The sequence below is a fragment of the Molothrus ater genome, chromosome 1 (assembly GCF_012460135.2).
Source record: "Molothrus ater isolate BHLD 08-10-18 breed brown headed cowbird chromosome 1, BPBGC_Mater_1.1, whole genome shotgun sequence".
Taxonomy (NCBI): domain Eukaryota; kingdom Metazoa; phylum Chordata; class Aves; order Passeriformes; family Icteridae; genus Molothrus; species Molothrus ater.
The window spans coordinates 15,432,926-15,445,143 of NC_050478.2; the positions used below are offsets into that span (position 1 = coordinate 15,432,926).

The 12,218-nt window shown below is 40.9% G+C and overlaps 1 protein-coding gene across 6 annotated transcripts in view; it reads left to right on the plus strand.

The window, feature by feature from the left end:
• The first annotated feature begins 5,999 nt into the window (after positions 1-5,999).
• Positions 6,000-12,218, plus strand: part of ZNF438 (zinc finger protein 438) — a 51,361-nt gene continuing 45,142 nt past the window's right edge. For 4 of the 6 annotated variants that reach the window (XM_036406652.1, XM_036406654.1, XM_036406649.1 and 1 more), the window contains exons 1-3: positions 6,081-6,228; positions 8,132-8,213; positions 8,698-8,751. The gene's annotated coding sequence lies outside the window, so the exon portion shown is untranslated. Of the gene's footprint in view, positions 6,048-6,080; positions 6,229-7,618; positions 8,214-8,697; positions 8,752-12,218 lie in introns of those variants that run through there. The other 2 variants (XM_036406650.1, XM_036406651.1) reach the window with 2 other exon arrangements.

Here is a 12,218-nt window from a genome sequence, read left to right on the forward strand (position 1 = left end):
TTTATTTGGCATCGCCAGTCAAGCCTTTCATGTTGCTGAAATCTATTGCTGTCTGAAAAATCAGTCAACCTAAGCCGGTACAAAATCAGTTCAAAGAGAGATTTTTCTTACTTAACAATTTTTTAGAAGCTTTTGAAAGTGTCACCTCAAAAGAAGGATAATAAATACTTAAAATTTGTTCCTAGTCTCTTCCATAAAGCAATAATAAAGGACATAAATTCTGGCCTTCACAACACAAAAGCTACATTGAAAGAATTTTAGGAGGTTGAGAAATCACATCCTGATTTTGGCTTTCATACTCTTGATGATGATACAATTCTTACTTATGTGTGTCCAACTTTTTTTAAAAAACAGAACAAGAGGTGGACTAAATGAGTGATTACAGTGTATTTACTTTCTCCTTCAGGCCAGGTGGGTGATTAACCATACAGAGTGCTGTTGTTTTGACTACTGTGCTGACTCCATCTTCTATGCAAATGAAGATATATGCTTTTGGCCTTTAATCTGCAGATATATGTTATGTTAAGGGGAAATATTAAAATTAAGCATCTCTAATCCATTCTAGGATTTGGAATAGGGCATGTTCATGTGTGCAAGATTATTCTGCTTGCTGACTATGAATTTGTCCTTCCTCCTCTACCTACTTCTGCAAGTCTATCTTGTCCCACTTCAGCAGATAGAAGACTTTTTCCTTCACTTATGGGACTCTGTCCAATCTCAGTCTCCTTGTCCAGTCTGTTTCAAGATAAGAAACATTACCTGAAAATCTCTATTTGGCCATCCCCTAACACCAGAGGTACTTGAGCTCATATATCTGAGGTAGTGCCACAGGCTTCTCTTAGAGGAGAAGAAACAAGAACTTAGATGGCACCATGGATCTGTTTGAGACTGTGGGAGTTAAACTGCTGCCCAGGCTTCTCTGACACATTGTCTTAATACGCATTCACTTTCAATTTTATGCCAAGGTGTTTCTTAGTAGCATATTAACCACCCTTCTGATTTCCAGCAGCATTTGTTTCAGATTTTTTTCTTCTCATTTTTCTGAGCTGTAAATTTTGATGTGCTCTGTCCCTTGGATTTTTCCCCTGTATTTATTTTAGTTGCTTGTTCTGCCTATTTGATCTGGATCTTGGCTTCTTTATTATCTTAGTTGGCATTTCTCCTTTTTTTTTTATTCCAAAAGCAGTGTTTCAGCACTTAAATGTCTGACAGGTTAATCATGACAAAAAGGAATCTACTTAAATCTCATTATATTTTTCAACTTCAAAGACTTTTGCTCATATTTATTAATGTATCATCACAATATTTAAGTCAGAATTACCACTGCTGTTTCAAAGGTAGGTGAACTGAGGTGCAGACATTAAAGCTTAAATCTCTTATACATTTAAAAAGTACAAATAGTCAGCAGGAGGCCTAATCTGTAGGAAGCAGGAGAAGTCTGGTACTAAGAGGTTTTTCAAAGCTTGTGTTTGGTATTGTCCAACTTTCCCAACTTCTTTGAGTCTGTGCTCTAGTGCAGTGGATTTAAGTACCTTCATCATCTTTAAATAACAGTGTTCTGAAGTACTACAAACTTAACTACCTAAACCAACATCAACCTCAATGATTCTCTGCCTGGTCTAAAGCACACTAGCACTATGCAGTAATACCTTACTGCATGTGGGAGGATTTTCTTTACAGGTGATGTAAAATTCCTCCATGCAGAGTGAAGTGCAAGAGAGAACAGTAAGGTAATGATTAACGTCCTAAAACTTCACAGATTATGGGAGGGTGGGAAGTATTACAGTTGTTTGTTGCTGCTGCTGTCCCCATAAAGGCTCCAGTTCACAGTACCACAGAACACAGTGGTTCCCCTCTTTATGACCATGTTTTGGCATTTCCACTTGCACTGATACATGGCAAAAGCACTGCTGTGCAAACACCTCTATTGATTTAATTCTGAAAATATAACACACTGCTAAATAAAAAAAAACAAAATAATGTGAGCATTGCAACTATGGATTTTTTATTACCCTGAATTCTAAGTAGTGCACATTAATACTGTATATCATAAAACTCTTAATCATGTAGGTATACTCTTCAGTTTATTCTATCTGATAATACACTACCACTCTTATAAACCATTACCAATGTAATCTTTAAAACAGTTGCTCTTTGTCCACTGTAGGTTGTAAAAAGAGAAAATATTATCTTCATCAGATATCACAGCTTTCATTTTTTCCGATGGTATTGTTTATTGGTGACTAAGGTCTGCTTACTTTCAATTCTGAGCAATTCTAAGCATTATATTACTTCACTTTTAAGAAAAACTCCTTCCCAAAAGCCTGTAAAATAAGATTAAAATCAGTGACACGCTTTTCTGAAAAGTATTTAGGAAACAGTACTACTGAATATTATAAGCTCAGATGTTGAGGTACTACATCACAAAAAATATTTTCTTCAACTAGTCACAATGAATTATTTTTCCCAGTCTTGTTTTAAAACATGATTTTCCAGATTGACATTAATTATCACTGCTACTAAGTTTCTACAGTATATAATAAAGTAAGGCTTGAGGAAAATTATTACACTCTCTAATAGAAATGACTGATACTTTCTGTGAATACTGAAAATAGTCTATACATTTTTATATTGTCATCAGATCTCTTTTCCTTCTCAGCAGCAACAGATAAATCCACTGTAGCATTTTATTTTTAAATGAAAACTAATAGTTGGTAAAGGTACAAACACATGTGCACATTGGAAAGTATATTTTGTGTCTCTCCAAGTGGCAAGAACCGTTATTGTATGCTCATTATGCCACATCTGTGGTTCAGAAAGGCAGTACATACAATGGATATAGTAATACTTCTGCGTAAGAAACAGCTAGTACTTGTATAAATCCAAAAGGAAATACAATTATTTAACACCATTTGGAAGATTCACCTTCAAATTCACTGTATTTGATAAGCTCGGTAACTGCAAACCGCTTCAGCTTTAGTGGTACATAAAGGTGAAGAATAAGTATGTTTATTTTTAAACTTCAGTTCCTGTTGAAATTGTCAATGACTTTTAAAGGAAGTATTCTGAAGCACCAGAACAATTATTTCAGATACAGAACTTCCAAGTGGAACACATGACTGAAGGAAAGTACCATACCATAAATGTTCTGAAATGACGTTGAGCCAGCCCGCCTGTTTTATCACCACAAATTTCATTTGCCAAGATGCAGTTACTGTATTCACAAAACTGTGCTTATGTTCAGAATCACTAATTCTAATTCACATTTAATTTCAGGAAATCTGAGTTTAAAAAGAGCCTAATCTTTTAACTACTTTTTATTGTATGGCTAGACTAGAAAAAATTGTCAGGTACTCAGGATATCTGCTTCCTTAGCTGTCACTTTGCAGCCAGCTGCAGGAACGGGTTTTCAGAAAACTGCACAAACATTTTAAATCTATTTCTAATTATTAGCATACTGTCTATAGCTACACAGTTCAAATTTCAGCCATAGGTACACATAAAGAAATGTGACTATTTGGAGGACATTCCACATTTCTTCTATCTTCTGCCACACTGATTTCTTTTTCCACTTTTGGTGCTTTTGGACTTACTATCACAGCAGCATCATTGATGCTAAGTACATGATAGCAAAAAATATCAGAATTAAATTCTTAGTTTAACACCACTTCCTCCTTTCCCTTACTCCTACTTCCCAGAAGCTGTGTCAATGCTTTTCCACAGATTCTTTGTTCCAGCTGTGGCTAGAGGATGGATCCCTGTCACCCATTCTTCCTGCAAAGGGCTATGGCAGAAAGCTGTGCTGAGTGCAGGCTCATGGGAGATGGGGGTGTCTTGGCAGAGCACATGCAAGAGGAGCTCATGAAGATGGAGACAGTCCTGCATCACAGGATGAGACTGGAAAAGGATGTGGCCTCAATGTCCAATAGACTTTGAAGTGCTGCAGACAGAAGTTCTTTTCTTCCCCACAAGTAACATCTCCATGGTAGAAGAGATGGTGAGAAGAAGGTCCAGAAAAGAGGTTGGTTTTTTTTTTTAAATTCTGAATGTTGCTTCTCTTTTCTTTTAACACATTACACATTATATACTTCCCTTCTTTCTTCTGCGCCTCCCCACCTCTCTCCTGCCCAAATAACTTCTCCTTTCAGCTTTCTCTTAAATCCCATATTATCCTATTTCTGTCACACTTTCATTTTTCCTTTCAGAGAGAACCACAGAATTATAGAACCATTTGGACTAGAGAAGACTTTAAGATCGAGTCCAGCTGTTAACACAGCACTATGAAATCCACCACTATACCATATCCCTAGGCCCAATGTTTTTAAACACCTTTTTAAACATCTTTTAAATGTTAGATCCACGGATGGTGACTCCATCACTGCCCCCGGCAGCCTGTTCCAGGGTTTAACAACCCTTCTGCAGAAGAAATTCTTACCAATATCTAATCTAACCCTCCCCTGGTGTAATTTGAGGCCTCATTCTAGTTCTTGTTACTTGGCAGAAGAGACTGATGCCCGCCTGGGCACTCACTGGCTCAGGTTCAGCTGCTGTCCATCAATACGTCCAGGTCCTTTTCCACCAGGTAGTTTTCCAGACACTCTCCCCCCAGCCTGTAGCACTGCAGAGATCGTTGTGACCCAAGTAGAGGGCCCAGCATTTGGACCAGGCAGTTTTCCAGATGCTGTCCCCCCAGTCCGCAGCACTGCAGGGGTTGTTGTGACCCAAGTAGAGGGCCCAGCATTTGACTTTCTTGAACCTTGTACCACTGGCCTCACCCCATGGATCCAGCCCAGATCCCTCTGCAGAGCCTTCCAAGTTTCCAGTAGATCAACACTTCTGCTCAATAAAGGTATTAAATGTGCCTGACCCCAACACTAAGCCCTGAGGAACACCCTGGTAACCAGTGACCAGCTGGATGGAGCTCCTTTCACCAACTCTCTCTAGGCCTGGCCATCTCAACATTTTTACACAATGAAGGACACACTTGTCCAAGCCATGAGCAGTAGTTTCTCTAGAATGTTGTGAGAAATGGTGTCAAAGGCTTTACTGATGTCCAGGTAGACACATCCACAGCCTTTCCCTCATCCACAAAGTGGGTCACCCTGTCACAGAGGAACAGGTCAGTTAATCAGGACCTGCCTTTAATAAACCCATGCTAGCTGGGCCTGATTGACCCGTACATGCTGCGTGAGGCTGTGGGGATCCTCAGTATAATTTGCTTCATATCCAAACTAAACCTTCCCTGTCACAACTTTGAGGCCACTTCCTTTTGTCCCATCACTTGTTACTTGTGAGACTGGCCCCCACCTCACTCCAACTTCCTTTTAGGTAGCTCTGAAGAGCAGTAAGGTCCTCCCTGTTCCTCCTTTACTCCAGACTACACATCCGCAGCTCCCTTTAGCTGCTCCTCATCAGACTTGTCCTTCAGATGCTTCACCAGCTTCGCTGCCTTTCCCTGGACACTGCTCCAGCACCTCAATGTTTGCTTTAAAATGAGGGCCCCAAACCCAAGCCCGGTACTTGAGACACGGCCTCACTGCTGCCAAGTACAGAAGCACAATCACTGTCCTCATCTTGCTGGCCACACTATTGCTGATACAAGCCTGGATGCCACTGCCCTTCAAGGCAGCTGATGTTCAGACATCTGCGACCCCTCTGACCCAGTGCTTTCAAGTCTCTTACGCTTATTTTCCAGCACAATTCCTGTACTTTTTAGAGATTCCTTTTTCTGCCTTGCCCCACAAAACCCCCCATCCCACTGCCTGACAACCATCACTTTCGGGGAGCGGCTGGGAGCGCAGCTCCCCCCGCCAGCGGCTGCCCGGCACGGGGAGGGAAGGCCTCACTCAGCACAGCGCTGCCCGAGGCCGCAGCCCCGCATCCCCGGGGCAGCGCCGCCGAGGCCCGAGCGCAGAACCAGCCCCGGCCCCGCCGCCCCATTCGGTCCGACAGCGCCCGCCCGCCGGCGGCCCCGCCCCTGCGCCTTCCCGCGGGGTGACGCCGCCGCCCCGCGCCGCGGAGGCGGGACCCGGGCACGGCGGGTGTTCGTAAGTTCCTTCCCCCCGCGGCAGTGGGGCCGCGGCCCGGGCTGGGGGCGGGCGGCGTCGGGGTGCGGCTGTCCCGCTCCCTGCCCGCCTGCGGAGCCGGCTGGCGGCGCGGGGCCGGGAAGCAAGAGGCGGAGGGGTGGCGGCTCCCGGCGGGGCGGGCGCCTCCTCCGGCCCTCACTCGGTGAGCCCGAGGGGTTTCTCTCCGAGCTCCGCGCCTGCGGGGCCCGTGGCTCGCCCTGGTACGGCACGGCTGGTCCCGCTGCTCGGCCGAGGGGCGCGGCGGGCTCGGCAGCGTCCCCCGGCCGCCGAGGTGTGTGCGGGGCCCGCCCGGCTCCCGCCGCCGGAGCCCGGGAGCGGCGGTGCGGGGCCTGCGGTGCTCGGCCGGGGGCGCCGTGCGAGCCCGGAGCCAGCGCGGCCACCCGAGCCCCGGCCCAGGGGTGCCACAGCCCGGCCGGGGGGTGCCACAGCCCGGCCCGGGGTATCAGCCCCGCGGGTGCGGAAACTGCGAGAGGGCGTGACTGCTGTTGCCGGTTCTCATGTTGTAATAAAGACCTGCAGAAAGGCCGCGTGTGACCGCTTCCTACGGGTCACGATGGTTGCTTGTACAGCTCACGCTTTTGCAGTGGTGGCCATAGAGCGTGAGCTCGGTGAGGGGTGGCAGTGAGTGCCTCCAGGTTCTGGGGCAGCGTTTGGCTCCCCTGCTGTCCCTGCCAGCGTGAGTCAGAGCTGTGCGCCCAGCTCTTGACTCCAGGCCTGAGCGATGTTTCATAACCGTGCTGCTGCTTCCATAAAAGTACAAATACGATGCGCAGCCCTCTCGGGCTCCTTACGGTTTGGAAGGGACTGACGGCAAAAGGCGTTTTGTCCTGTGGTTGCAGAAATGGATGCAGTAAATGGGTGTAGTGTTTGTGTGCAACTTGCTGAGGCCTGTCGGCTTATGAATCCTTTGGAACTTTTAATAATGACATCAGGAACAAATCCCAGGTTCCAAGTAATCAGATGTGTCTGGCATAGATAATACAAGGAGGGAAGCATTTTAAAGCCGCATAAAAGAGTTTTCAGAAGATGTGTGAATGTCTACAGCGTGCAGATTTGAAACAATATGAAAGAGAGACTTGTTTCAATTTATTTTGCCCAAAAGTCATGCTCTGTTAAAAGGTTTACATACTTCTATACCTAAACTAAAATTGATGTGGTATGTCTTGTGCTCACTTCCTTTCTTCTCCAACATAACTGTTGTTGAAGCTTTTTACTGTGTATTAAGGTCTCAGTCAACAGCCTAGCTCTTAAATGCTGTATAGTTAAGCTAATTATAGTCTTGAGTTTTCTCGTACTAATTTATTTGAACCTGTAATATGCCATTAAAAGTGGTCTTTCATGTTATTATTCCTTAATAAAAAGGAAAGAGGAGGATAACATTGGGTAAACGCACAGCTTCCTTGGATCACAGTAGTTTATTGCAGTTTCTTTCCTCACAGAACTATTCAGCAATCAAAATACTGAGCTGTTGTTCTTGTGTTTGTTTGTTTTTTCAATAACTTGATTGTAGCTAGTTATTTTTAGTAATAGTTTAACCTAATCTTTTTCAAAGTTACTTTTTTGTAAAGCAAAATACATCAGGGATGAGTGCATTTTTGTCTGCTTCAGTAGCTAGAAGAATTGGATATTTTCCATCTTAGAGTTTGTCAAAGGACAGAAAGGAAAAGGGAGAAATAAAGTGTATGACAAGTCATATATTTAAAATATTTTTCATAATGATCTATTGTTCTTAGCATTTAATTCTAAAGATATTTTTGGGTAATGATAACTGGAAGATCAGAAGAAAACCAGCACTATGCAAATGCTTTTAGCTTTTGAGCAGGCTATTAAAGAAATAGATTGGGATAGCTGAAGTTGTAATTGAAGTGTTTTTCAAAGCATTTAATGAAGAAAATACTGGTTTCTTATGTTTCCTGCATCTTATTTGTGAGTGAGAATATCAGAACTAGCAATGATGGGGAGAGCATATATGAGATATTTCTGACTTTCTCACTGAAGCCTTAGAAATGTGTAGTGATTGTCACACATATGTTTTTGATGTACAGGTTCAAGGATTATGTTGTGCTAGGTGGGAGGAGTGTTCTTCATCAGTGACTTGGACTGTTTCAAGCATTTTTATGTGCACAGGTAAAACATTTATAGAACTGGTTTAATGTTTTAAATGTCTGTATGAAACTGGTGATGGTTTTATGTATTTAATTGCACCTAAGGAGGTAGATGGTATCAGGTCAAAGTGAAATAGCCAAGTGTTGAATGTAGAACTTGAATTGGAAGTTGACTGGAAATATTGCTGCAGTTGCAAATAAAGAAAATTCAGAGCTTTAAAAGTGCATGGAAAAATCAGAAATGTATGAACTCTCATCAGTTATTTTAGCAATATTTATTCAGATATTTATTATTGTAATCTCTAGTCTAATGTCCTGTTAATGTATGGTATACCTCAGAGGAGATGCTGTTGTATTGTGGGTAAACATGTTTTATTAGAATTTTATTCACTGTTTCTTAAAATGTTTATCTTTTCTATTAAATATGATTTTCTGTCCTTTGCTAATATATTTCCTGAGATATTGGAACTTTCTGGTTTTGTTTGTTTTTTATTTCCTTGAAATAGGAATTAAGATGGATGAAATGTTTCATTGGTCATAGCAGCAGCAGGACAAATAAGGTGGGTATGTTGAAAGATTACAGTAATATCTTTACAGAGTGTTTTAGATTTTGATTCTCTGTCCATCTGAACACAAAGACAGTTTTTGCCTCTGTGTTTGAGTTGCTGTTTCTCTGCCCATTTGAAATTCTTTAAGGTCATTGAGGGTATATTCCATTGGGCTTGTACTCCAGTGAAACTGATTGTTTTTATAATTTCCATAAAAGATATTAGTGGTTCAGCAGCAGGAAAGTATGTTTTGATGCTCATCCTTACTTGCAGTCAAGACAAGACATGGGCCTTATTTGCTAAGACTTAATACTCCATGTTGGTGTTTTAATTCACTTACAGAGATCCAGAACACGTTTTACTTAAAAAGATTTTTTTAAAAACAAATTTAAAACATGACCACATATTTTTACAAGACAACATTGGCAAATAAGAGAAACAGTGCTGATTGAGTAATAATTGAGCTTTTTCTCATGGAGTATATTTGCATGTTTTTGTCAAAATTAAATGAATTACAGACTTCTTCACAATGTAACCACCATTAAATTATATGACAGAGATCTTTATTTTTTAATTTTTTTTAATTTTAAAAATAAAAAGTTGTGGGTTGTTTTTTAAATTTCTTTTTTTTTCTTGTGCTGATATAATAAAGAGATTCTTGCTGCCAGCTTAAAATGGCATTTTGAGAATGCTGTTGTCTTTGTATTGTATTTGCTCTGTAACTGTTGGTCTTGTGACCTCATGAAACCACAGAACAACTGGGTCAAAACCATTCTATTAAAATATCACGAAGTGTGATATTTGCTAATTGTGTCTTTGACTTATTGTATTATAGTACTGTATTTTCTGGTATTAGTTTGTCCCTAATTGTCTGGTTAAACCTAGTGTCAGTGGTATTCAAGCATTACTTTCTTAAAGATTTCATGGGTATTTATAGTGTAATTGGATGTCGTAGGAAAGTTAGCGTGGTTTGTGTAGCAATACATTGTAGTCTGATAACTCTTCCAGTCAATATCAAGAACATAATCAAAACACCATAAACCTCACTGTGGTAGAACTGTACTGTGTATTGAACAAGGATGTGAAAGGGCATCAATTAAGGAAAGACTGTCTTTGCTTTGTCACTTCAGTCTTTTACCATTTTAGGAAGGAATGTTTTCCTCACCTAAACTGTGCACTGTCCTTTTTCTCTTTGGTTCTTTTCTTGCATCTTTTTGAAGGCTATGCAATACTGAAAGCCTTGTTTGAAGGGAGCTGGCTGGTGTCCTCATGCCAGAGGAAGTTCAGTACTTAGCTGTTAGTTCACCTTGAATTGTTGCACAGATGGAAAGGAAAGAATGTAATCAACTCAGTCCATCTTTCAGAATTGTAATACATTGTGGTCAGTTCATTTGTGGTTAAACTTTTATTTTTGCAGAATAATGAGATTTTTTTTCATGGAATCATATAAAGAGTAAAATTATGGAGTATTGAATCATAAACATGCTTTTTTTTTGAAGTGTGACTTTTACTTTTAGAGGCTGCTATAGGACGTTCATTTCTGTGTATGCATCATGTTTCATTCTGTGGCTTAGCAGTTTATTGTTTTTTAGAAAGTCTAAATCCAGGATTGTTGGTTTAGAAGAAGTGTCATGGTTAATGCCAAGAAGAGGTCATGTGCTGAGCTTCAGAGCTGGGCTGTTTCAGCCCTGCTGAAGAGCCTCAGTCACAGCAAGTCACTGGGGAGACAGGAGTATTCTTGTGGCTCACTTGGGTATTTGCAGGTGCTAAAGAGATGGAAAAGCAGCTTGGAAAATTTGTTGGATGGGTAAAGGAGTTATGGGGAAAGAAACAACTTCTGGGAGACTTACTAGGATCTATCACTGAAATTGGTTTGGGATATTAGCTTGGTTGTAAGTTATAGTTCCAGGGAATATTTTTGCTGTTCAAGTGTGAGTGGCAGAGCAGTCAGAGCTGTGTTCCCATACTCAGTCTTTTTCATGAAGCCCTTTGTTGCCAGTAGCTGAATGCTGAAATGTATGTAGGAATTATTTAATGGTTTTACATGACCTCAAAGCAGAAACCAAATCAAAAATCCCCTCAAAGGTGCACTATTCAGCTGTGAAGGACGATTGCAAGGGACTTTGTCTCTTCTTCAAAGGATCTTTCTCTTGGGTTAGCACTGTGAAAATGGTGTATGGTGACAAATTACAGCTTAGACTGATGTCGTTGCTGTTACACCTGTGCTTCTTTGCCACTTCTCTTATATGTATGTTTGTGGTTATTTGGGATGAACTGTAGAAAATAGGGATTTTACAAAAAATTTTACTGATTTTTATAGTTTTGAGCACACTTCTGTCTTCTGCTGAATGACATAGAACTTAAATTCTGGTGGATTTTTTTGGCCATGACTGGTTGGCCTCCTAAGGGAGACTGCAGTCTGCTGATTGTGAGGGTGTGTGATCTCAGATTTATATCAGGCTGTCCTTTTAAAGAGTGCTACGTACACCAAGACATGAAGTTTTGACAGTTTTTGCTCTTCCTTAGCTCAATCAAAACAGAACTGCTGGTGGAGAAATAAGATAGATCCATGTTTTTAGGAAGCAGGGCAGTAAAGCTGAACTACCCAATGTTGGTCTCTGCTAATCATGTGCAGTGTCCTAAAGATAAAACTATACAACCCCTCTAAATACTGTTAGGGAATTGAAAAGGATCAGTCTATAGAAACCTGCATAGTCCTGTTGTGTAAGTAAGTGTAGTACTCTGTGTGTGATGAATCAAGCACTTGGAAGTTAGCAGCCTGCCAGTAAATTAATATGGATGTTCAGTGGGTTGCGTTGCTTTTGTCATCAACAGGTCTTGAGGCTTTACCAAAGCAGGAAAACAAATCAGTATTGGATTTAGAAAAAAGGAAACTGTTCTATATTACAGGACTCAAATGGAGACCACCCAAATGCCTTCAGCTGGTTTTTGTTATTTTCACAAATAGTTTGTTCTTTTAGCAGAGTGTTTAAGAACAGAGAGTCAGGTCAATCGCTCTATTATGATTTTCCCTAAACAGCAATATTAAGCAAACTTTAAAATATTGTTCATCATTGAGAAAAAAAAGTCTTACAGATTCTCTTGTTTTTTTTAGCTTCCAGAGAAAAATAGTGATAGGCTGTTGTGATTTCAAATCTTCAGATTATAAATGTAATGCACTGTGTTTTTGGAAACTTTTTGTAGTTTTGGCTGGATTGTACCTTGTAAGGGCCAGTATAGTATCTATTAGATTTTATGGAATTTAGCAAGTTAATTCAGAGATGTTATATATTTTCCATAGTTCTGGTAGAATAAGTAGGTTGCAGAATATTCTTGTCCTCCATAGTATGATTTATCTTTTCTATTACAGTCTTAGTAAAAAATACAGCCGACCTACCCTTTGAAAAATTGACTTGTTTTTGTGCCAAAGCACACTTGGTTCCTCATTGAAGACCTAAAAGCAAACAGTCCTGGGCAGT